Below are 24,301 nucleotides of genomic sequence, written 5' to 3'. Positions count from 1 at the left end.
CACTTCAGTATTCAAACCAAATGAAATTTCACCTATGTGTAGCCAAGACCATACAAGGTTCAGAGCTCATAGGTTTTGGCCAGAAATGTTTATAATGTGTGTGGTTTTTTTTAAACAATATCTCAGAACTTCTGAAAATTGGTTTTTGATAAGTGTGTGTTTGCAATTGATATAAACAAACAAAACAAAAAATAGATTGATGACATTCTTACTGCTCTCAGATTATTGGTTCTGAATTGATGCTGAATAGACAGCAATCATGTGTACCACTTTGGGACCAATGTTTTTAAAATAGGTGAAATATATAAAAATGTCAAGGCATATCCAACTACCTCAGAAGTGGCTGGCAGGCCTCAGACTCATGCACAACTAATTCAAACCCCCAACTTGGTGAGCTTCGACCGTTTGAGCCTGGTGAAACAGACTAGACTTTGTCCAAAGAGGCCCAAGCTTTTCTGTAATAAATAAATAAAACTAAATGAAATAAACATATAAATAAATAAAGATTTATACAATTTGAGAAATTTGGATCACGATTATGAGATGTTATTCCATCCTGCTTCTTTTCCCAGAAAAAAATTGCAGGTTTTTTTAAAATTTGATTCCAGCAGTTTTTATTTCAAAAAGTCCTTTGTCTTAACTTCCAATAAAACCCAAGTAAATATCATCCCTTTAAAACTGGAAATTATTCTCTGCATTGCTGAGCTGTATGCATACCTGTAGAAAAATGTATGAATAAAAGACAACATTATCAAATAACTGGAATGAATTGATTGAAAGTATATCACTTAAATACTAAATGTTTCCTACAATTAGGACCAAATTAAATGACCTTTTCCAAATATGTCCAAAGAATTTTCATCAATATTAGTTCATTTCTAGGAATTATAAGAAACTATAGGACCCACAAAAATTGTTATCTTAAGTTATCACCCATCTGTATGTATTTATATCAATGTATCTAAAACTGTAAACTGTAACAATATACTGTAACTATAGAAGACAACACAGGGATGCATTTTAATGTGACTAATACATTTTATCATATAAGATTATTTAAAGGAAAAAATAATGGAGATTTACATTCATTTGTTGGAGACATTTACAAAGCAGCTTTCCCGGCTTCTGAACAGCACTGTTGTTTTAACCTCAGCTACATCACTCCTTCCAGACTCCGACCACTGCTGCAACTCTTGTTGCTTTTACTGCAACTATTGCTTCTACTGTACCGTTAATGCTATTGCTGTTACTGCTGCTTCTGCTGCTACCACCACCATTACTGCTGTTGGTCCAAAACAGATAGCTATACAGAGGCTCTGAAATACAACCACAAAAACTAACCAAACACATGAAAAGTTTCTTTGTGTTGTATCCTTAGACTGAGTTTCAATAAAACTATTTCATCTCCTGTGGCGAACTCATTCTAATGAGTCAGTAACAGGAGAAAAGTCTCTGAATTAGAACAGGATTTGTGTCCTTGTACTGGCTGTGTCGAGTGGATGCTGTTCTGAACTGCCAACACTTAAGTTTTTGACTCCACCTTACATTTATTAAACCCGGCCTTGGAGGGAAGCTGCTGAGGCACAGACCATGATGACTTTATTTATCTATAACTTTTATAAACGGAGTCACAAAATGCTTATGTAGTCGGCAGGTATGGTTGATGGGGCAGTTGGGGCAGAGGATGTAGTCTGGGTCTGGGATGGATCAAACACATCAGGACGGGAGAGAGGTGCGGTGCTGGGAACTGTTGAACAGGAGACAGACTGCAGCTGGACGCTTTGGGCACAGCTGTCTCTGGGAATAAAGCTGCGCCGATTTCTTTGTTCGGAGACGTTAATCTCCCTGTAGTCAGCCTGGCCTGATGGCGAGCGGCAAAGATCACATGCTGCTGGTCGTAAGGCAGCAGGTGTTGCCGCAGGACAGTGATGGTGCTGACCAGCTCGGAGTGAGACCTGTTTGTTCTGGTATTACTGCTACTGCTTAAGCTGCTAATTGCATCCAAAAGTACAGTTTCAATTGTTGTATTGTTGAAATGCACTTGACTTAAGAACAGGTGAGGGCCTAAAAGTTACCAGCAGCTCAGGAAAACAACTTGAAAGAATGTTCAGCCACATGAATTCAGGAAACAGTTTTAAAGTGGCCACACGAGCTCATTACAATGTCTCAACTTCTCTCTCTGTCCAAATATTCCCTTAATACACTGGTCCATAAACTGAGGGTCAGGACCCAGTAAGAGGTCGCAAAAAGCACAAAGGATTCAACAGATGATAAGAGGGATGGATTTTTAAAATTTTGACCTCGCATTGATGGCGGGGGCTTAAAAAAAATCACTCTTTGGTTGAACTGTTCACAGCTTATAGACAAAGGCAACTTGTGACGAAGGAGTCCCGTTTTCATTTTAAGGGGTCACTAGAAAATGTCCTAATCAACTTTTTTGTCCCTGATCCCAATCAGAGTATTGAGTATCTGTCGATACCAAAGCTTTAAATGTCAAAGCTGCAAAGTGCATACTCAAGCTACATATACTGAAGTTTGTGGTTCATCACTATTAAGTGGAGCTGAGATTATCGCTGTGATATGAATGCAAACGTAACTGTGAGAATGCTATTCCTAAAAAAACGGAGTCAACGTTTTGAGGTAACAGATGAAAAGGTCATTAGGAGGGTCTAATCTCCCTGATCCTAACCCTGTGTTCCATCCAAATATATGCTTCCTGTTCCTGTTCAGGAATATGATGATATACACCAGGAGAAGAAGGAATTTTGTCAACAGATTTTCCTACATTATTTTTTACCCAAGTATATTATTTTTCTGCAGGTTAAACTCTGTAAATTCTAAATCAAGGAGCAGGGCTGCTTAATGTTAATCTTGGATTTAAGGGATTCAAGCACCACAATAAAACAGAACTTTCATTTGTCAGTTACTTCATTTACAGGATAAGGCATTCCTATGTGGATATTTTGTATCATGGTATAAAATAATATTTACCAAGGCAGAAGATTTTATTCAGATTGTCAAACCCTGGTTAGACCAAATGCTGTAAGTGCTGCTGCCAGTCCATCTAATAGTTACTGGTAATTCTAGTAGCCCTGTTTCTTAGGAGCCAGCAGGAAGTTCAACAACTACTAATACTTATCTTCAAAGTCTCTTATCACAAAGACAACTACAGCTGAAATGTCACCAAAACCACTGACAAAAATGCTGGTAATGCTCTACCCCGAGGGGGTTTTGAGCGCTGGTGGAACTATGGGGCAATGTTTTGATGACTGGGTTCCTGTTCTGTTTGCGTCTTGTGCTCTGCTAGTATGTGCAGGAGGACACATTACGTACATGCCTGAGCATGTGAGTGACACATAACTGCCGACACTTTGACAGTAACACAACTTAAAAAAAACAGAATTACCATTACTAATCTGTTTTTGCAAAATCTTTAATGAGGAAGAAGATGTATTTAGCACATTTGTTTGAGCTCAAAGGGCGAACCCATGAGGTCTAACAAATGTGTTTTGGTGAGAAAAACTACATGTGAACATTATTTGTTTGTTTACAAGAAAACTGAAGAGCATCTTTAAGACCATTATAGTGTCTTAATTACTGTCCATGATTTATTCCCTAAATACATCTTTATATCCAGATGAGCATTCCCACTGATGACAGTGATAATGACTGAGTTTGACAATACTTGGAGCTGATTGCTGAGGCTCTAACTCTGTTACATGTCTCCGTATCCAAACGACATTCAGTATTCAAAACCCCTAGAAATGAAAGATTGTCTTGGACTTTGACAAGCCGAGTGCAGACTGTGACATTAATAAATCAGACTTGAGCACCTCTGACTTCTTGTTGCAGAAATTGTATCAAATAAAATACAATTTGGTGTGATGCCTGTCATTATATTAACACAAGCAGTGTAGGAAAAAATACTTTGAATTGAATACTGCTAATTTTTTGTTATGGGGTCAATTCTAGTGTTTTTATTTTTATCAGATTTTTAGTTTTTTAGTTCAGTTTTTCACAGAATGCCGAGGCTCATCAGTTTTCCTGCATATATAACAATCTGGATGATTTGTTGACAAAAACAATCTTTTTATGTTTGATTTTTTTTGTTCAGTGTTTAGATAACTAGTTAAGATAGATGAAAGCCAAGCGGAGATGCTCTGATGACTCAGTAATAAAAGGAAAGAGCTTTAAGAGGACTTAACCCTCCCTAACCCTAAACCCTCCGGAGACGTTTCATCCAAATATATTCTTCCTGTTTTTCACTCACTAGTTTAACTAACAAACATTGGCATGTAGTTTCTGACAAATAGTTTTAAGTTCTCATCAGTTAATATACCAAGACGTAGCAAATACAGTAGACACTGTTAATAACGACATTAGAAGAATGATATGATACTTTGAAAAGGATTTGAACGGAACATTTCTGAAAAAACCCCTGGAGCACTTTCCTTATTTTAATGTCTTTTTGGAAAGATTTTTCAAATGAATTTCAAGTTTACGAAAACATAGAAGGGAAAAGTGCTGAAATACCTACCATTACATGTGTACATTTTTGAAATTCTTCATTTTCATAGATATTTTAAATAGCTCTAAAAAGCTCTTTATATGAAGTGAATAAAGAAATGAAAGAGTTGGAAGAGCAATCATTACTTATGCATGTGCTAATGATTTTTTTAGATGGGTTATCATTAACAGCAACAGTAACAGAAGCAAAGAGCTTAGGGAAGGTCTAATCCTCCCTAACACTAAATTTGGTCGATATCATTCAGACAACATTTTAATATGCTATCAGTATCTGTGGCTTGTAGTTTTTGGCTATTAGTTTCAACTTCTCATCATGAACTGGCCATTACTTTTCTGGCTATGAGTTTAAAATGCCACTAACTATCATTAATAATGACACTGAAGGAAAGACATTTATAATAATGAAAAAGGATTTGAACATTTCCAAAAGACTGTCTTAAAGCCCGTTCCTTCTTTTACACTTTTGGTTTAAAATTTTTAAGGACAAGGCTGGTGATATTTTATATTTCTATTATTATAAACAAATCTAATGAAAAGAACAAAACCAACAATGCATTAACCCATCTCTCAATACTATCTGACTTCCTGACTCTGTCTTTGGTGCTCAGCCCCAAGCTCATTGGTTCCTACGGAAGACGTAAATCTTGAATTGTATATATAGTTGTATTTTGAAAAGGGGCTCAATGGATCACTGTGGCACAGAGAAATAACATTCACTGCATTAGGTTTTGTACACACTGACAATACTCATTGGTTGGATCAACTCACTGTTGGCTTTTGGTGTTTTCATGGGATTTGTTGATATTAGTAAAAAATGTATAAAATCACCAGAATTAGCCTTACAGAAAGCGTTTTGAAAGAAGCTAGAAAGTAGTGGAAGCAAAAGTGATGTAAATTCAAATGAACTTTTAACAGTCTTTTAACAAAAGGAAAGAGCTTTAGGAGGGTCTAACCCTCGCTAACCCGAAACCCATTAGAAATGTTTCCTCCAGATATATGCTTCCTGGCGTTGACACAACGGTTTAACAAACTAACACTGGTGTATAGATTGTTGAAATTTGTTTTACCTGCTCATCCCTTGAAACTACATTAAAAATGTGGCTGACTTCTGAAAGTTTTCCTGTGGACATCAGACCCACGACAGTAACACGACACAGCCAGATCCTGCAGACATTCAGTCGAAGTACTTTGTCTGTCAGTGGATTTTTTTTCTTAATGAACGAGCGATTGAAGACTTATCACTACTCAAAAACAGCAACAGAAGCAAAGCATTTTAGGACGGACTAACCCTGTCTAACAGTGACCCTTTGGCAATGTTTCCTCCAAATATATGCTTCTTGTTGTTCAGACTGCGAGACGCTCATTTAAAAGGAATTTAGCACTGGCTATAACATCTTGCAGTTACATTCAGCTGCTCACTAGTTATAATACTGAGCGCTTTCAGCAGCCCGGCAGAAGGGACGAAATATAAACACTGTCAGTTTGATCATGACTGATTTGGCACGGTTATTTTTGTCTAAATAAAATTTCAGTGATTTACACTAAAGTTTTAGTTACTTACACCTAATGTGTGAATTCAAGCTTTCCAGCTTCTAAGGAATAAAAAGGCTTCCAAGGACCTTGAAATGATTTTAAATGATGACTTTTGTCTCGTAAAATGAATTATTTACAATAAAAATCTGACAGATATTTACACTCAATTCATGAACTGGAACTTTCCACTCTCGGCCCTAAATTAAGGTGAAGCCAGTTAACAAACTAATGACGCTTCAGAGGCTGCATCAGAGGTTGTTGTTTTTCTGGGGAAGATTCTGGACAGAAGATCACACTAACCAGACTTGTGAGGAAACCCAATGACATGTAAAAACAAGTTTAAAATAGCACTGGATGTATCGTTGACTGCATACGGCAGCATTAAAAGTAGCACTTTATTACCTGACAGGACACGTCAGCGAAAAAATCCGCTCCTTACATGAAGACAATAGTAAGTGAAACAATAAGTTCCACCTACATCAATAGACTGTTTGACGTCTGCCTAGATGTCAAACAGTCTAAGAGACATCTCTAACAGTGCAGAGACGTACATTTCTCCTCAGCAGCAAAGGGAATTCACATAGTGTCTACATGTATTTGAACACTTCCTCCACCTCCAGCTACACCTCTGATGGAACTTTTTCCACCATTTGAATGAGGTCATACAAAAAAAAATTTGTGGACAGTTATTCATTATTTATTGGCGTTGTGTGTCCACACATATGAATCAGTTAATTAAGACATCTGATTAATTGGAATTAACTCGGATAATGGACATGATGCTGAAAATAATCCCATTGCAAGCCAAAATATTTTCCCTCCATTTTTCTGTGCCATGTACATGTTGAAACTGTATATGCCACACAGTCAACTACACGTTTATGAATAAAAGTGATTTTTAGGGATAATCTTCTGTGGAGACACTGGCAGAGGGCTGACATCTGCTGACAGGCTTGTATGCTACAGCTACCACTTCATCATGCTCACTGATACATTTTCTCTCAAAATCCTGAGGAGGTCCAATTGGAACACATTGAGCCCATACCTATATTAACTACTATATCTTAAATTTTCCAACCAGAATCTTGAAAACATAGAAAATTGAATAATCAATCAAATAACCACAACTTAGATTCCAACTTTGCACCACGGATTTCTTCTAGTTAATTCTTAGGATTAGACCCCGTCCTGTAGTGTTTATTGCATATCTACTCACCACATGCTGTTTAAAACAGACCTGCCCGTGAAGGTTATCAAGTCCAGGCGTGGATGAGAGGAGGCTGAAGTACCGGGGGAGGAGTACAATAGCTGGACGGCTGCTGCTAGGAAGGTTGGTTTTGGTATTAGTTGTCTATACTAGGTAGTACATTAGTCCTGGGCTGACAGCAACTGACAGTCCCTGGGCCTTTACCAGGACTTGTGTAATTGTAATTATATACAAATATAATTGTGTTGTATTTCTTTTAATTTGGCGTTACACAATCCAGGCTGGGTAGAGCCGGAGAGCTGATAGTGAAGTGTAAGGACAGATTACAGGTTAAAAACTACCTACAGATAGTAGTTTGGAGGTTCCCTCCTCCTTTAAACGCAGTTTTCAAAATAATCTCGACTATGAACTCCAACTCAGTAACTACTCTTTATAGAGTTCATTTTCAGATATACAATTTCTGACATATTTACATCCCAAAAATGGCTTGAGACTAAGTTTAATTACTATTCAGAAAATAATAAAAAATTAAACACTATACCCAAAGATTCATCCACTGCCCTAAAAAATTCAAATTGCTATTCAGTCACACGGCTGATCAAATAGAAACACAAGTCTGACATCTAGTGGTGAATTTTAAGAATGTGCTGCAGTTACATTGCATGCTGGAAATCAAATCTTCATCATCTCTGGCAAACAAGCTCACAGATCATTTGAAATTGCAAAAGGTGAGTAAATAAAGCTTTAAATATATGTATAGGTAAAAATGTGTTGATTTGTTTAAGTCCAAGAAGCTCTTTCACTAGTATTTCTCATGCTCCTATCATCACCTACAGATCCTTGGTTTGGACTCATTGCAAGTATGCATTTTCAGTCAAATCTCATTGCGTTAGTAGATGCTACCCTTTTCTAGAAAACACATAAACATTTTAGGATTTACTGATAATTGTCTGTTCAAAAGTATGAAAAATTTTTGAGGAAATAAGATGACGTGCAAATCGTCTATTTCCATATAGTTTTATTAATGAATGAATGAATGAATGAATGAATGAACATTTCCACATTACTTCAGTGAGCCCAGCACATCAAATCTTGAGTCAGTATATTTCTAGCATTTACAACATCTATTTAAAAATATAATACAACCGATATCTACCCATCAATACCCCTCAATAAGTAAGATAATGAAGTGTTGTTTCTTTGCCACAGAAGCACAAAATGATACAAAGCATGTGATGACACAACACTCACCACATCTATTGTACTGTATTACCACTGTCAACAATTTAGTGGTGCACTGGACTAACACAAACAAACTGTGGTAAAAATAAACTTCTCTTCTCACTAACCGACCTACTCTTGCTGATTAATGGATGAATCCAGAAATTAGACTGCTCTGCTAGGCCCTACACCGGGATCTCTATTTATAGAACTCTATTTAAGAGGTCAACATGAAAGCAGGAACAGGAATTCTGACGGAACTGAAATGCAGCTCATCCTCTGCTAACAAACCTTTTATGATCTTTTACCTTTCTCTCCCATGCTGTTCTCTACTTATAGTGATAACCTGGGCCCTCAATACTTTTGAGGGCAATGTTTCATAAAATAACGTTCTCATATCTTCCCCCTACAGTATATCTTAGTTTACCCAATGTCTAACCAGTTGTACCTCGAGGAATGCTTTATGTATGCAAGACACATTCTGCCAGACAATATCACACTAGTGATTACCCCACATTTTAAAGCAGGTTAATATAGTTTTCATGCCAACAAAAACATTTGACACCATTACATAATTGTTTGTTTTTTATATAGTCTGTATAATGCTTGTATATTGTGTATTGTCTTTTAATAATATGTAATTTGTCTGTAAAATGTCTGCATTGCTGCAGAGTCACCAACAGCCAGAAACAAATTCCTTGTGTGTGTTAACATACTTGGCCAATAAATCTGAGTCTGATTCTGATAAATACAACCTGTCACTGTGGTAGGGCTCATTGTACTATATTTCTTTTGAGTTGCCTGAGGGGGTAGAAAACAGAGCATAACAATATCAACCCTTATAAAACAACAAGGAAACAAGATACTGATCATAGTCTATCATTGTCTCATCTACATTCATTTGTTCATCATAATTCAACTGCCTATTAGGGCTTCAGCTAATGATTATATTTATTATTAATTACATTACTAAACTGTTAAATTAAAATGCCTGTGACAAGTTCTCAAAGCCCAAAGTGATGCCTTCCATATGCTTATTTTGTCTGTCAAACAGCCAAAAAACTCCAAAATAAGTATTCAATTTTATTGTATGAACTGAATAAAAGTACACAAATATAAGTTTGAGAAGTCATGGCCAGCACATGTTTGGTGTTTTTACTTGATTACATATCAAAATTGGAACTTTTTGTCAATCCACATGACAAATCTGTGATGTATAACCTTGACGTGTATGCTCTCCGCTCAGGCCGCTTTATGTCAAAGTGTCACTTCCAGCCAGTTCAAGTAAACAACCTTCTCTCAGCCTCTGCTGCAACTGATTACAGCTGAGTGTAGGATGTTTACATGAACTGAGTCTGAACAACTGTTATTGAGGATACAGGCAACCAAAACACGAAGTAATGGGTTATTACAACGTTCCCTGACAAATGCATCTGGATTTTAAAAGAGCTGGTCGGTTAAATTGACAAAGCACATTTGTCCATGTGTGTGGGGCTGGAGGCAGTCGGCAGCAGCAAACATCGGACTGAAAGCTCTGCGGATAGACAGCTTCCAGTCGGGGATGTTTACAGCCCCAAACTACCTAGTTGATTTGTAACCTCGGCCCCTGATAGCAATTTGCAGAGCCAGAGACAAGGACACAACGTTAACAAATCATGGAAAATCTGAACAGCAGGAACAGGACTCAAAAGTGGAAGACCTTCTCTCGTATTTTCTAAATTGTGATATCCCTATCAAACATGTTTAAAAACTGTGCGGGCTTCTACCTGCAGGTGTCACTTTCATAGGGGCAGGAAACCGTATGGGAAGTGGTCATCTGACCAGGGTGACACACTGACTGCCGCTGTAGATGATATCTGTAGCGAATCCAGATTCCAGCATCAAAGGCATCATTGTCTGCAGCCTTGTAGTTCCCCGACAAAAAAAAAAAAAAACACTGATGAAGAAGAAAAAGTTAGCCTGGCCTAATTTCCATTACACTATACATTATACTAAGTCTAACTGGCTTATCATACTGATGCTGAGGACGCTGTTCAATGACAACACACAAAGATATTCAACTGCAGGCTCACTGCCAAGCATCTTATTAGTGTAATGATTTATGATCAACAACTGCTATGTGTTCCCATTAAGTGTAAGTCAATTTTAAGAAAAACACTTTATTTATCTAGACCTTTATCTAGAGTCACTGCATTGCTTGACTAAGATTAACACGGTTAGCTTGCTGTGTCATAATAACTTGAACACAGGTTGAATGATATTAGCTGTGACACTACGGTTAAGTGCACAGTTAGCGTGTTGCGGTATATAACGGTACTGTAATGTCAGTCAAGTTACACAGCTGGGAAGCATACTCTCTTGCGAGGCCAGCTACTGTGTCCTATCCTGACAGACTGCAACACTGAAAAAGCTAACTTAAATAGCAAAATAGCCTTTGGTAACATGTATCAAATGACCTAAGTTCATTGATACCGCCAGCGAAATGCTTAAAGTAACTTTAACTTGTCAGGAAGCCGGCCAAAGCAAACAATATAATGTGGTAACTGTTAGCACTAGCTCTTGTTAGCCACCGACCTAGCCTATAGCTAGCTCGCTGACATAGCTAGCTTCTGTTAGCTTGTCTGTGACCCTAACCTTCTGCTGTCTGACGTTTACTTACCGGCAATTAAAACGCTTATTCCCGGACTACATTGGGTCTACGCCCAGTGAAATGAATTAGTTTCAAGTCTGAGTCGATCTGGTCAGGTTCTGTCCTATTCTGAGCAGCCTGTTAAGTTTCCTTCCGTTTTCATTCACTTGTCTTTATTTTGACCTTTGGTTACTCGACACCAACATTGACGTCATTGTCATAGCAACAGAGTCCCGCCTACCCCGAGCCTGGACACAGGGCAATCATTGCATTTACAGTTTCCACCGCATATTTAGCGGCTAACTTACGCTGGGGAGCAGCGTCTGAGCCCGACTGCAGTGCCCAGACACGGGGGCTATGGCAGCTCTCTGCAGCTACCAAAATCCGGAAACTCCAGTTGGCGGTGAGCAGTGGTGAATAAAGTGTTGAGATCCTGTGAAAGCAGAAATGTGTAAAAAAAAAAAAAAAGAAGAAATAAAAAAATACTCAATTTCAAGTAAAAGAAAAGGTTGCATTCAAAATAATGCTAATGTAGGAATGTAGGAAAAATGTACTTAAAGTGTCAAAAGTAAAAGTACTCATTATTCAGCAAAAGAGCTATTGTGAGTGTAATACTGGGTTATTATTACTGATGCATTAACATAAATAGTTAATGTTGTAGGCAGCTGAGGTGGAGCTAATTTTAACTACTTAATGTACTGTACATTATGTAGTTAAGGTATTCTGTAGCAGTGCATTATATGTATCAAATTTAATTTGATATTTTGAAATTGCACATTTGATGCTTTCCTTGCTTTGTCTATTTGGTACTTTTATGTGATAATGACATAGCATCCGATAACAAAAAATGTAAATACTAAAGTAGTGAAGTACAAATACTTAAAAATTGTACTTATGTTCAGTACTGGAGTAAATGTACATTCCACCACTGGGTTTGAACATATTAACGATTACAAATATCATTTATTTTTTCCTTCTTATATACAATGTGAATGTGTTTGGATTTTAGACTGTAATTTGGACAAATCAAGGTATTTGAAGGGAATTATAATGTGCATTTTCCCCTATTTTCTGACATTTTATAGACTAAAGGATTAATCTTTTAATCAAGACATTAATCGGATGATTCAGTGATAAAGTTGGTAGATTAATCAATAATCAAAATAAATGTTAGATGAAGCCCCAGTTATATTATATTATATTATATTATATTATATTATATTATATTATGTAGTCCAATAAGTAAAAAATATAATCAATAGATCATTCAATAATAAAAATAATTGTTCCCCTGAGCCTTAATTCAAATCTCACCATTACTAGAGATGTGGAACACAAGTGTCCTGAAATATAGGTGCATTCAAACTTTGTCAGAGGGTACACAGTGATCTATATTTACCCAGATTGCTTTAGCTTCCAGTATTTACTGAACGGAGTCCACTGTTTGGTTGGTTCAATCAGTGCTTGAGGGAAACCTTCAGTCCAGTCCAACACAGTTATGAAGTCCGTCGATTACCAGCTGACAGTCACTAAAAGTTAACATCCCTTTGACATGTCACCTTGTTGAAAAAGTACTTTGGCAAACACCTCGTAGCTTCGAGCATTCGCCAGCTGATGTGCCTCTGCCTATGGCTTTCTCCTCGATGTTTTAAGGTACGGAGTTTCATCCCACCTCCGTGTTAAGTGATGATGGTACCTTGACATATGTGATAAGGAGTACATTCATGCGCCTAATTAATGACTTAGTTAGAACAAATAGTCATGTTTGAAGCATCAGGGTGATCGGGGTGGACAGTCTGTGTCTCTTCTTGACCTTTGCATGTGTCCTTGGGAACATGCATACTTCACGATTGTTCTGAGCTATTCAATAGTAACAACCCCTGAGCATGCTGCCTTGCTCAAGGACACACTGACAAAGAGAGTACTCTGAGGGCAAGAGGGTAATTTAACCTTCTGATACTATCAGAGAAATACAGTAAGCAAACCATCAAGCATTTATGTGGACTGAGTGTTAGTTTTTGTAAACTGCTTTGAACAGTATCCTCCACATGATGTCAGGCTGGATCCATCTTCTCACCATTATTTCCTTATGCAGTGGAACCAAGTTAACTGTGAACTCTCATAATGGAATACAGGACATTTATTCACTATTTAATATTCACCGCACATGAATGTGTTGCTACTGTAGATTACTTTAAGTGCTCATTTTTTGGTCAGCTATGTAAAGCAAGATCAGCAAATGCAAATTTCTAAAATAGTCTCTGAATATATAATAATAACAATATTCATTAGGTTTCAGAAAAGTGGTGTAGCCCTCAGTATGTAGCTCTGCTGAAGATTTCTTAATAATTCATAAAACATATCTTACTTATTTCATATGAGAAGACTGAGTCAAGAAAATCCATCTATAACCTAACCAGGAAAATTGATTCCCTTGTCATTCTGTGTGGTCTGAAATTGCCCAGAGCTATTATGAGAGAGACTGATTTTCTTTGTGCAGTGGAGTGGAACATTCTCTCCTTGTAGAGCTTTTTGTGAGATGTGAACAGATTCATGAGCAACAGCACTTCTAAAGAGGTATGTTGTCATGTGCTTTCAGCAAGATATCCTAAATATGTTAAGCTCTATGGAGTAATTTTCCTTGTTGTCTCTGATAAAAAGTGGAATTCAAACACACACATGCATGCACACATATGTATATATGTATACACCGATAAGCCACAAAATTAAAACCGATTACTGTTTTTTTACATATACATTGTATATATATATATATATACACACACACACACACACACACACACACACACACACACACACACACACACAGACACATATATATACATACACAATGGCATGAAAAAGTTTCGGCAACCCTGGTCAAAAGATCTGTTACTGTGAATAGTTAAGTTAGTATAAGATGATCTGATTTCCAAAAGACATAAAGTTCAAGATGACACATTTCTTTAATATTCTAAGCGAGATTACTTTTTTCCCCCATCTTTTACAGTTTCTATATAAAAAAAATAAAAAAGGAAAAGGGCCTGAAACGTTTGGGCACCCTGCATGGTTGGTACATAGTAACACCCACTTTGGCAAGTATCACAGCTTGTAAATGCCTTTTGTAGCAGCTAAGAGTCTTTTAGTTCTTCTTTGGGGATTTTCACCAATTCTTCTTCCTTGCAGAAGGCTTCTAGTTCTGTGAGATTCTTGCATGCACAGCTTTTTTGAGGTCTATCCACGGGTTTTCAATGATGCCTAGGTCAGGGGACTGTGGGGTCCAGGGCAAAACGTTCAGCATGCGCTTCTTGAGGTATTTCATTGTGGATTTTTGACATGTGTTCAGGATCATTATCCTGTTGTAGAAGCCATCCCCTTTTTAATCTTCCTAAATGTGGGATGTTTGCTCCCATAATTTGCTGTTATTTAATTGAATCCATTCTTCCCTCTACCAGTGAAATGTTCCCTGTGCCACAGGCTGCAACATGAGCCCAAAGCATGATCGATTCACCCCCGTGCATAACAGTTGGAGAGGTGTTGTTTTCTAGAAATTCTGCAGCCTTTTTTCTCCAAACATACCTTTGCCAATTGCAGCCAAAAAGTTCTATTTTAACTTCATCAGTCCACAGGACTTGTTTCCCAAAAGCATTGGCTTGCTTAAATGTTTCTAGCAAACTTCTGATGCTGAATTTTGTGGTAAGGATGCAGAAAAGGTTTTCTTCTGATGGTTCCTCCATGAAAGTCATATTTGTGCAGGTGTCACTGCACAGGAAAACAGTGCACCACCACTCCAGAGTCTGCTAAAACGTCCTGAAGGTCTTTCGCAGCCAAATCTGGGTTTTGATTTGCCTTTATAGCAATCCGACAAGCAGTTCTCTCTGAAAGTTTTCTTGGTCTGTTAGACCTCAGCTTGACCTCAACCGTTCCTGTTAACTGCCATTTCTTAAAGACGTTACAAACTGTGGAAACGGCTACCTGATGATGCTTTGCTATCTTTTTATAGCGTTCTCCTGCTTTGTGGGCCTTAATTATTTAAATATTCAGACCTCTAGGCAGCTGCTTAGAGGAGGCCATGGCTGCTGATTGTTGGGACAAGGTTTGGGGAGTCAGAGTATTTATAAAGCTTTGAAATTGGCATAACCTGGCCTTTCCTAACGATGATTATGAACAAGCTGCAGCCCTAACAAGCTGATGAAGCTCTGACACCTTGGTCAGAGTTATCTAAGAGCTCAAAGCTCTTGGGGTGCCAAAACTTTTGTGTGATGCTCCTTTCCTTTTTTTCACTCTAAGCTTGTACAAAACAAAAATAATACATTAGTCTTGCTTAAAATGTTGAAAAGAATGTTTCACCTTTAACTTTATTTCTTTTGGAGATCTTCTACTCACTTATAAACTTAAATGTTACAAAGGTAAGCAGTAAACTGCCCACGGAAAACTCAAAAATCATGTAAATTTCATAGAAAACAGGCCCTTTTCAGGGTTGACATAAAAGCAATGTTCCCACGGTACATGGTTTAAAAAGATGATTAATGTAGCAATCAATACTGGCTCAGTAATTTCAAAGTTCCTATGAAATGGATTTCTGGGTGGTTTTACTTGAGGTTGGAAATTACTTACGCTATCAGGACTTAACAAATGTATGTTTCGGGGGCATGCGTGCTTGATTGACAGGTCTCTCAAGCTTAAACACTTAGCTGCGGTGGTTGCTGCTTGCTCACACCTCAGGTTCACCATGCTCCACTTCATCGGTTCTGTGTATTATTTTACCTTGAAAGACAATAGAGAAGTTTGGAAGTGTGTTAATAGTAGCTCAGAACACATTGGAGGGTGTGGCTACAGTATCATATATATATATATATATATATATTTACTTATTTTTTGGAAAATTAACCTCTCTTTCTGTAGCAGTAGTGTGGCCAGAAATACTGTGAGGGTGGGCTTAGCACATAATTTAGTGATGCCAGGTTAGCTTCAATCTAAGAGTCTGAAATAAGCCAAGAAGAGGTAGGCCCTCAGTTCTGTGCTATTAAATGGTATATAAAGTATTCATTTCAAGATAAAAGTTTTTATTGTATAAAAATGCTTTATACCAGTTAAACTGAGCCTGATTTTAGTGCATGCACACAGACAACTGAGAAATATCATGTAGTATCAAGTCAGAAAATAGATTTATGCAAAATACAACAAATTACAGCAGGAAATGTTATTTCTAAATAAGGAACACCAGAACAGCACTGGACAAAACTGTGATCACCATTCCTGGTCGCAATAGCATTTAGAGCAGCTAAATTAAACACGGGGGGACAGAAAGCCAAAGAGTCCAAAATGGAGGAAGCTAGAATAGCTGCTGTGTTGCACCATTCAGTTTAATTGAACCTCCTCTTTTGGAATAAAAAATAATCTACAAAAAAAGACAAAAAATGAATGGTACTTTTCTTATAAATAAACTATTAATTTATTGTCCCATTAGCAAACGAGATAAGCTAATAAGCTAAATTTGCAAATTACCATTAGCAAGCTTGTTAGCATGAAGAGCTTTATTTTCCCAATTCAATAACTTTTTACTGAACGAAACGGTGTACGTTGGTGAACAAAATGATAGGGGTGAGTAAACAGAACATAGAGAGAAAATAGAGACAAATTACAGGATTGTGACTGACTAGTGCAAGTTAGTGGCACCCGAGGGAAAAAAAAAACCCATCATTGTTAGGCTTCAGCTTCAAAGGCGGGAATGCCTTCCTCCAGAAAAGACAGAAGAGCTTCTGTACAACTGTTTTCTGTTGGGAAACTGTAGAGATTTATAGTCTTATAGAGGCAAGGTTGTGTTTATCAGCATTTATCGCCCGTGATTCAAAAATAAGGTTCCAGTCAGTGTCGGGCAGGATTCAGGGACAGTTGAGAGGTTTGGGAGGAATTTCTTATAATAATTCACAAAGCCCAAAAATAATTGAAGCTCTCTGACAATTCATAATTTCAGGGTTTTTTTTCCCCCCTAGACTTATGAACACACAAAGTGTAATATTTGTTTTCTTAGTATGATTGCATACTTTCTCTTAACTGACCTTAAGGTGTGCTCATTCACTCAAAAGTACCTTTTGGTTTACATGATTAAGCAGGATAATGTTCCAGGAATGCATTTTGTTTCTGCCTTTTGTCACACAGCAGGGACCCTGACAATGCTGCTTGTATCTTGGTAACAGCTTTTTGGGGTTTTTTTGGTGTTTTGTACTCATTCACTGTGTATGTGTATGTGCTTGTCTTGTCCTCTCTTGTCTTGTCCTCTAAAAGAGCGAAAAATTATTGCTCAAGAGGTTTTTTCCTGTATTTAAAAAAAAAAAAAAAAGCAGATTCCCTGCCGGTTTTGGCTAAGCTACTCCAATTAATCCCCCAGTGCTTCCCATGTATTTAAAGGAAAAGTGCAATTCAGTAATATCGGAAAAATTAATAAACCATTCATTTATCCTCTGTATCCTCTTTCACTGTGTTGGGGCCGGAACAAATTCCAGCAAGCTCTGGGAAAAAAGGTAGGTTATACCAAGAACAAGCCAGTCTATCACACACTTAACACACATAATGAGAATAATGCAGCACATTCATACCTATGGACAATTCAAAGTATCCAATTCAGCTGATGTGCTTGTCATTGGATTTTGGATAGAAACCTGAGCACCTACACAGACATGTGGAGAGACAAAACCTTCTTGCAAGGGGGACAAAGCTGAAAATTGAGGCACTGTGCTGCCTGAACACCAGTCCTCAACAGTTACACAGCGGTATTTAACTGATCTGGTAAATATACATGTAATGAAAAGCTCTTCATGTTCAACCTAAAGTCAAAGTTACCATGGAAATACCACTGACATTTACATTTTGTAGTACTGATCATTCGTGGCTTTTTACAAGCCACAGTGTGAACACGACATGAACACAGTGTTTTTAGACACCCAAAGGACTATGGGAGCTTTTTGTATCCATGGGCAGTTTAACCCATTAAATTTGATTGGTTAACACACATATCAGCCATGGCGTTCATTCCCTTAGCTTCGCGTCCCCTTCACTCTCCTTCAAAGAAAGGGGGGTGACCTGGAGGCCGGGTGGGGAGTGGGATGGGGTGGGCCACATTCAGGGAACTGGGAATTACTGCATACATTAAATCCCAATAAAATCAAAAAAAAAAATTGCTCACAGACCTTGTGACGCAGCAGATGTGTTTAAAGACAGTTACACATCCAGCAGACACAGAGCGATATTCAGTCTCGATCAAGTCTCACGCTTTTAAATATGACAACTATACAACATTTAGCGCATCGTGACAATGGTGGGTAACAAAAGCGTAACGTCAAAACACTAGGGCAGACAGCCAGCTGCAGAGCAAAGTTGGTTAAGCGATGGAACCACCGAGGACTCTTTTATTCTTTCGTCTGAAAGCCAGTTTAAAGTTGATCAGTCTTACCAGGCATGTTACAGCACACCGAAGCCTGTCAAATTCAAAGTTCAAAGTGGGTTTAGACAGTGTTTATGCAGTACTGTGACAGCTCTTATGAGGGATCAAGTGGATTATGCCCCAGGTTTTAGGTAGCAGTGCACCTTTCATGAACTGAATGACTCAACGATATTTTTCTAACCGGCAATAGGAATATGTGTCTCGTAGGTGTTAGGTGTTTTTGTACACAGGTGTTCACACCCGACATTCTCTTAAAGGAGCAGTATCACCACCTTTCCTAAGCGTCATGAGGATAGTAAACGAAGCGCTCGGTCATACAGTGAAGCTTCCATTTTTAAACATGAACATGTTTTCACTTCGCTTTCATGCACTTCTATCCATTCAATAGAATAGGAGATTGTCATGATTTTGAGTAGAGAGTTACAAGGTCTAGTGGGTTATTTTCACCATTCTCGTCCCTTCCTGCCCTCTCCCCTACACACCCCTCTTCACCACATGATTTTTGCCAATCTACTGTTCAATTGTCAAGAAAGCAAAGACCCCAGATGAAACCACATTTTCTAAAATAGCACAGTATTTATTCAACACTTGACTTTGGTTTTATGATGAAAATCTTGTGAAGACCAACAAGATAAACTTGTTATAACGCTGCTTGTGGTATTATTCACATGAATTAAATTCATGTGTCTGTACTGTAGTTTGCTAAAAGCTGGAAATACATCACTGCCCATGCTGATCCTCCTCTATGGCCTTGGAGGATTTATGTTTTGTGTTAAGTAAGGCTGAAGCTACTCATGTTATCTCACTCCATCAATAGAAAATACATTAACAATATCTAGTCGCTGCAAGCACACTATTAATTTACCACGACCTGTCCCTACAGGGGCAGGATGATTGTTGGAGGCAACAAGGTGTATCTGCTTACTCCTCCCTGGGACACAGTGTCAGTGCTGGGGGATCAATGTCCATTGAGTGCGGAGGAAGAGGGGCAGGCAGGCAGCCAAGAAGCCGGCTGGAGGAAGCCCTTAACCTCAGCTCGAGTGACGCTGTCACCTAAGAGGTCCCAGCAGGCCGTGCAGAGACAGAGAGGGCTGTGCCGCCTGATGCTGGAGCCATGTCCTTTCACATAGAAACATGGGCCATCATTCCTCAAAGGTTGAAGAGGACAGAGGTAATAGATATTGCAAGCTCCAGTTCATGACAGGAAAAACCCAGACCGCCACTGACAGTAAATTGTCAGTCAGACATTATGACATTTATCCTTTGAAGAGGTGCAGGAGCTCTCAGTTGAAGCAAGACTAAGTCACATTGAAAGAAGAAATTCCACATTCTTCCTATTACAAATGAAAGGTTGAATTCAAAAACAATAAAGCAAACCCTTGTTCATTTCAGTATTCTTCAATATCCATTTTGCTGGTACAGCCTTAGGGACTGTATAAAAATGATCAGCGGAAGGGTTATATATTTTTTTAATTTTTTTTAAAGGGAGAGTATTCTGATGTTTTTGGGACTTTTCTATGCATTCAGAAGAGACTGGTATAGGACATACTAGCTTGACACAAAGGTTGACAGTTTAGGAAGGTGGTTAGGCTCTACTAAAAGAGGAGAAATGTGACTCCCACTATCTCCAAAATTGTTTTGTTTACCTAATGTGTAATGTTTTAGCTGGCTTGCTAATGTTGGCCGCTGGTAATCCCACATACACAGTTTGGAGTCGGAGGATGTGTGAACCCCCTAGCTTCGTTGCGAGGCCCGAATTGTGCAGTGCTGCTTGCAGTCGCCAGTGCTAATGTTACTCTAGCTGTCGATGGTCAGTAAATACCACTAAAATGTGTGGCTGCTTGTAAAACCATTATGTCTTTTTATTTATTTATTTATAAACGTGTTAAATACAGAGGATGCGACATCCGGTTTTTGCAGGTTTAAAGTTGTTCGAAGGGATGTTTAACCGAGCTGTGCTGAGTAGCGCCAACAGGCTTTGTACCAAGAAATACAGTTAACTACTTTGTTGTTGAATAATTAGTTAAAGAGTGCAATTATTGTTTTTCATTGAGTAATATGTAATTGGTAATTTATGACTTTTTAAAGTACAATGAACTATGACTTTTCTCTACTTGTGCTACCATTATGCTACATTTTAGCATTTACCATTATCCCATTATTGCTACCTGTGGCCACAGTGGTTGCTCTTTAGCAAATGTTACATGTTGTAAGCTCACCTAATTGCTTTTTTTAAATCTCTTCAAGCTGAAAGAGTTTACACATTTAAATATATAACAGGAAAAACAAGCTTCCACTGACAAAGTAATAAGATAGGGAATAAAAGCTAGCCTATTAGCGGCTCTTAACAAGTCAAAGAGTTCACGTTCTGTGTTCGAAATACTGTTTGATCCAAAAAAAAGGAAAAACACTTTCAAAGGGGGAAACTGGATTACAGATGTGATTTAATACTCAGTTAACCAAGAAAAATTTCTTGACTCCTCTACACACAAACTTCCCCTTTGACCTGTCCATTTAAAAAAAACAACAAAAAAAACCAAACCCAATGCACCTTTTCCACCCTGCTGCTGTATAAATAAGAGAATGTATGCTGGAGCTGATAGCCTCTGGAGAAAAGCTCCCGCATCAGCGAGTTCCTCAACCTCATGACTGCTTCCCTCAGCGAGGGTTAAAGGTCAATAATAGAGAAATCGCAACCAGAACATGTAACACTAGGGTTTGTGGTAGTGCCTGGGTTGGAATTCACTTTGTGGCAGTGCATAAAATACAGGTTGGACAATGATATAAATCCCACGAAGAAGAAACCGGAACCTGTTCATTTTGCAGCAAACATCAGTGTGGGCAGATAATTATTCTGGTGGGTGGTCAGCCTGCAAGAACGTTGAAACAAAGCTTCCCAGCAAATAGTTTTGACATTGAAATATCAGACAAGCAGAAAATTGAGTCTTTGATCAGTTCCATCATGAAGGATCACTTGGTCATATCAAAATCATGGCTCAAAGGATGTGTTATGCATGCAAGAGCACATCATGAATCAAAGGAGGGATACTTGCGCCCTGTTGATGGGAGCAGTCAAACTCAATGTGATTTTATGGTAATAAATTCTGATTCTTTCATCCTTTCTCATTTAGCCGTTTCACACCAAAACTGTCTCGCACTCTCTCTCTGAAAAGACACAATTCCTTGCGTGTGACGTTCCCCGGCTGCCAGCCTCCAAATGCTCTCGCAAGGCCTCACTTGATGTGTTTTTTGTCTTCTCTGTTGCTCTGGGGGGGGGGGGAAATTGAAATTCCTTGTGTGAAATGATATTTGAAGTGATTAAAGAGAGTCATTCAGTGGGGCTGACAGTTCTAATGGAGAGCAGAAACCGCTCGTCCAGCCCTAATAGCCAGACAGGCCTCCTGACAGCTGCCGGAGGAGCTCAGAAACACGCTGCTGTGGGACAAAGTGCCAAGGAGGACATGCTCTCTGATTTATTCACAAAGACGCTGTTTGTTTAGCTGCTTATGCTGTATGAAGCTCTGACAGAGGAAGAGACAGAATAATGGAAGCAGGATGAGGTCACAGCTTTTTCATCCTTTTGGTACCACAAGCTTTAGAAATCTTGGTAATCCTTCAACACACAGCTGATGGTCAAACGCTTGGGAGAAATTTTGGATTGAAATTTAACTCAGGAATGCAGTGCAGTCTTCCTTCCTTCCACTTTAGAAATACCTAAATAAATACATCTTATCTTCCTTAGAGTCTAAAAATTTTTTTTAGTCTTATGGTCATGTATGGCCTGTTATTAGGAACTTTATTATACTAGTTTAGATTGTGTTTATATGCTGCATTTTCCTTAATACGGATACTGTTTGTAATGGACCTGATGGGAACTTAATTTAGAGGTGTCAGGGCACAAACACGTTGCACAGAGGGCCCAACAGATTTTTTCATATTTGTCATTCCATCATATCATATAAAACAGTTGTGTAGGTACTTTAGTTGAAAAAGTATGGGTTGAAATTGATAATTAAAAACTAAACCAAAAATAAATCTCTCTCACATGGGTCCAGAGAAAAGGCGAGGAAAGCAGTACTTTTCACAGTATTGTTTCAGGCCCTTGATTTCCCTGCAGTTCACACCCAAGACTAAAGATCAACCGTTCCGACCCTTCCACAAAGGAGAAGGAGTGCGGAGACTCAGAGTAAGGGCTACATGTAAGAAATGAGAGAATTACAATTTCCTCCCTTGAAAAGTTGAAATGATGCAGAGAATGCTGGTGCAGAAACAGGCAGCACTTTCACATTGTAATAAACACTAAAGTAAGAGCACATAAAACTGTAATCTTTTTGTTTTCTGTTGTAAATTCGGATGAACACTTTTAATTTAAATAAATAATACCCTGTCGCTTTTACATTGTGAACACGCTACAAACTGCTTAATATTGTTATGTACCATTGAATGGGGACACTATCTGTTGTGAGAAAGGCCTGTGGTCTACACCCAGTGTTTGCAATTTATGTAATGAATTTGTTTTTGACCCTGTCACTGTAATCATTTTTAAAAACCGGAATTACTTTTTAAATGACCCATTTAATGAATGATGCTGCACATAAACATTAATGCCACTCCTCTGTGTGTCCTGGCCTTTCTTCTGGTGAATCTATGACTAAATACAGAGTAACCAAGACAAAACCTCAAGCTTAACCAAAGAGCTTCCTAATCTACACAGCCCTGCCTCTGTGGTGGAGGATTTTAATCTACACGTACGGTCTACAGTTGAGATGAAAGATCGTTTTTCCCTCCAGTCAGCGCGTGGAATAGACCTGTCTCAAAGCAGATAGTCTGACTTTTGGACTTTCCAAGGTCAACTTTTAATTCCAGCATTTCTACGTATATTTTTCCTTTTAATATGTTTTATTTCTATTTAAATTTCCCCCCTTTTTAAAAAAAAAACCCCCAAAAAACTAAACTTTTTTATATTTGTTTTTTGACACCGTCCTGTAAAGCACTTTATTAAACACTGCACTCCAGGTAGTTTGTAAATCGTGTTATAATTTTGCTAATAATGGATATTATTCAAATGTGATAAATAATTGATGGCTGAGGCTCATCAACTGAGAGTTATTTAGTCCTCACTCATTCATTTTCATTAAAAGTTCACCTGAAATTTGAATTCCCCTCACTTCCTCTCTTTGGTAATTACAATTTTGATGAAAAAAATACACAAGTCAAATCAAATTAAACACCAAATATATATATATATATATACGGATTTCCCAGCAAAAAGTCATTTTAATTTTTAGTTCAACTTTAAATTGTCAATTCTAAGTGACTGTCAATGCATATCAACAGTTTTTAATTTAAAAAATCCACATGAGATGTGCTGGCACCTCAACTTTACACGAATGGATGCATTTCAATAGTAAATCATCTTTTCAGTGTAATTTTCAGGTCCAGGTGATCGTGCAGGTGTATGAGGAATGTGATTCCTTGCTCCGTTCGCTGACAGAACGCCGTATCCAAACTGTCAGGCAATCTTTCATTACCCCGGGGCCTAGGGCTTGTTTCGAGCATTCCCATTTGAAAAGATAATTGTCATTCCTCAGAATCTCCACCTTTGTACCTGCCGCTCGGCGCTGCTCCCCGTGTAATAAGCTGCTGTTTCCCAGTACCGGCAGACTGCTGCACAATCACACACTGGCTGCTTGCTGGTTGGGAGAGAGCCAATTACCCTTCTTTCCCCCAGCACTTCTAT

The sequence above is a fragment of the Xiphias gladius genome, chromosome 24 (assembly GCF_016859285.1).
Source record: "Xiphias gladius isolate SHS-SW01 ecotype Sanya breed wild chromosome 24, ASM1685928v1, whole genome shotgun sequence".
Taxonomy (NCBI): domain Eukaryota; kingdom Metazoa; phylum Chordata; class Actinopteri; order Istiophoriformes; family Xiphiidae; genus Xiphias; species Xiphias gladius.
This window is presented reverse-complemented; position numbering follows the sequence as displayed.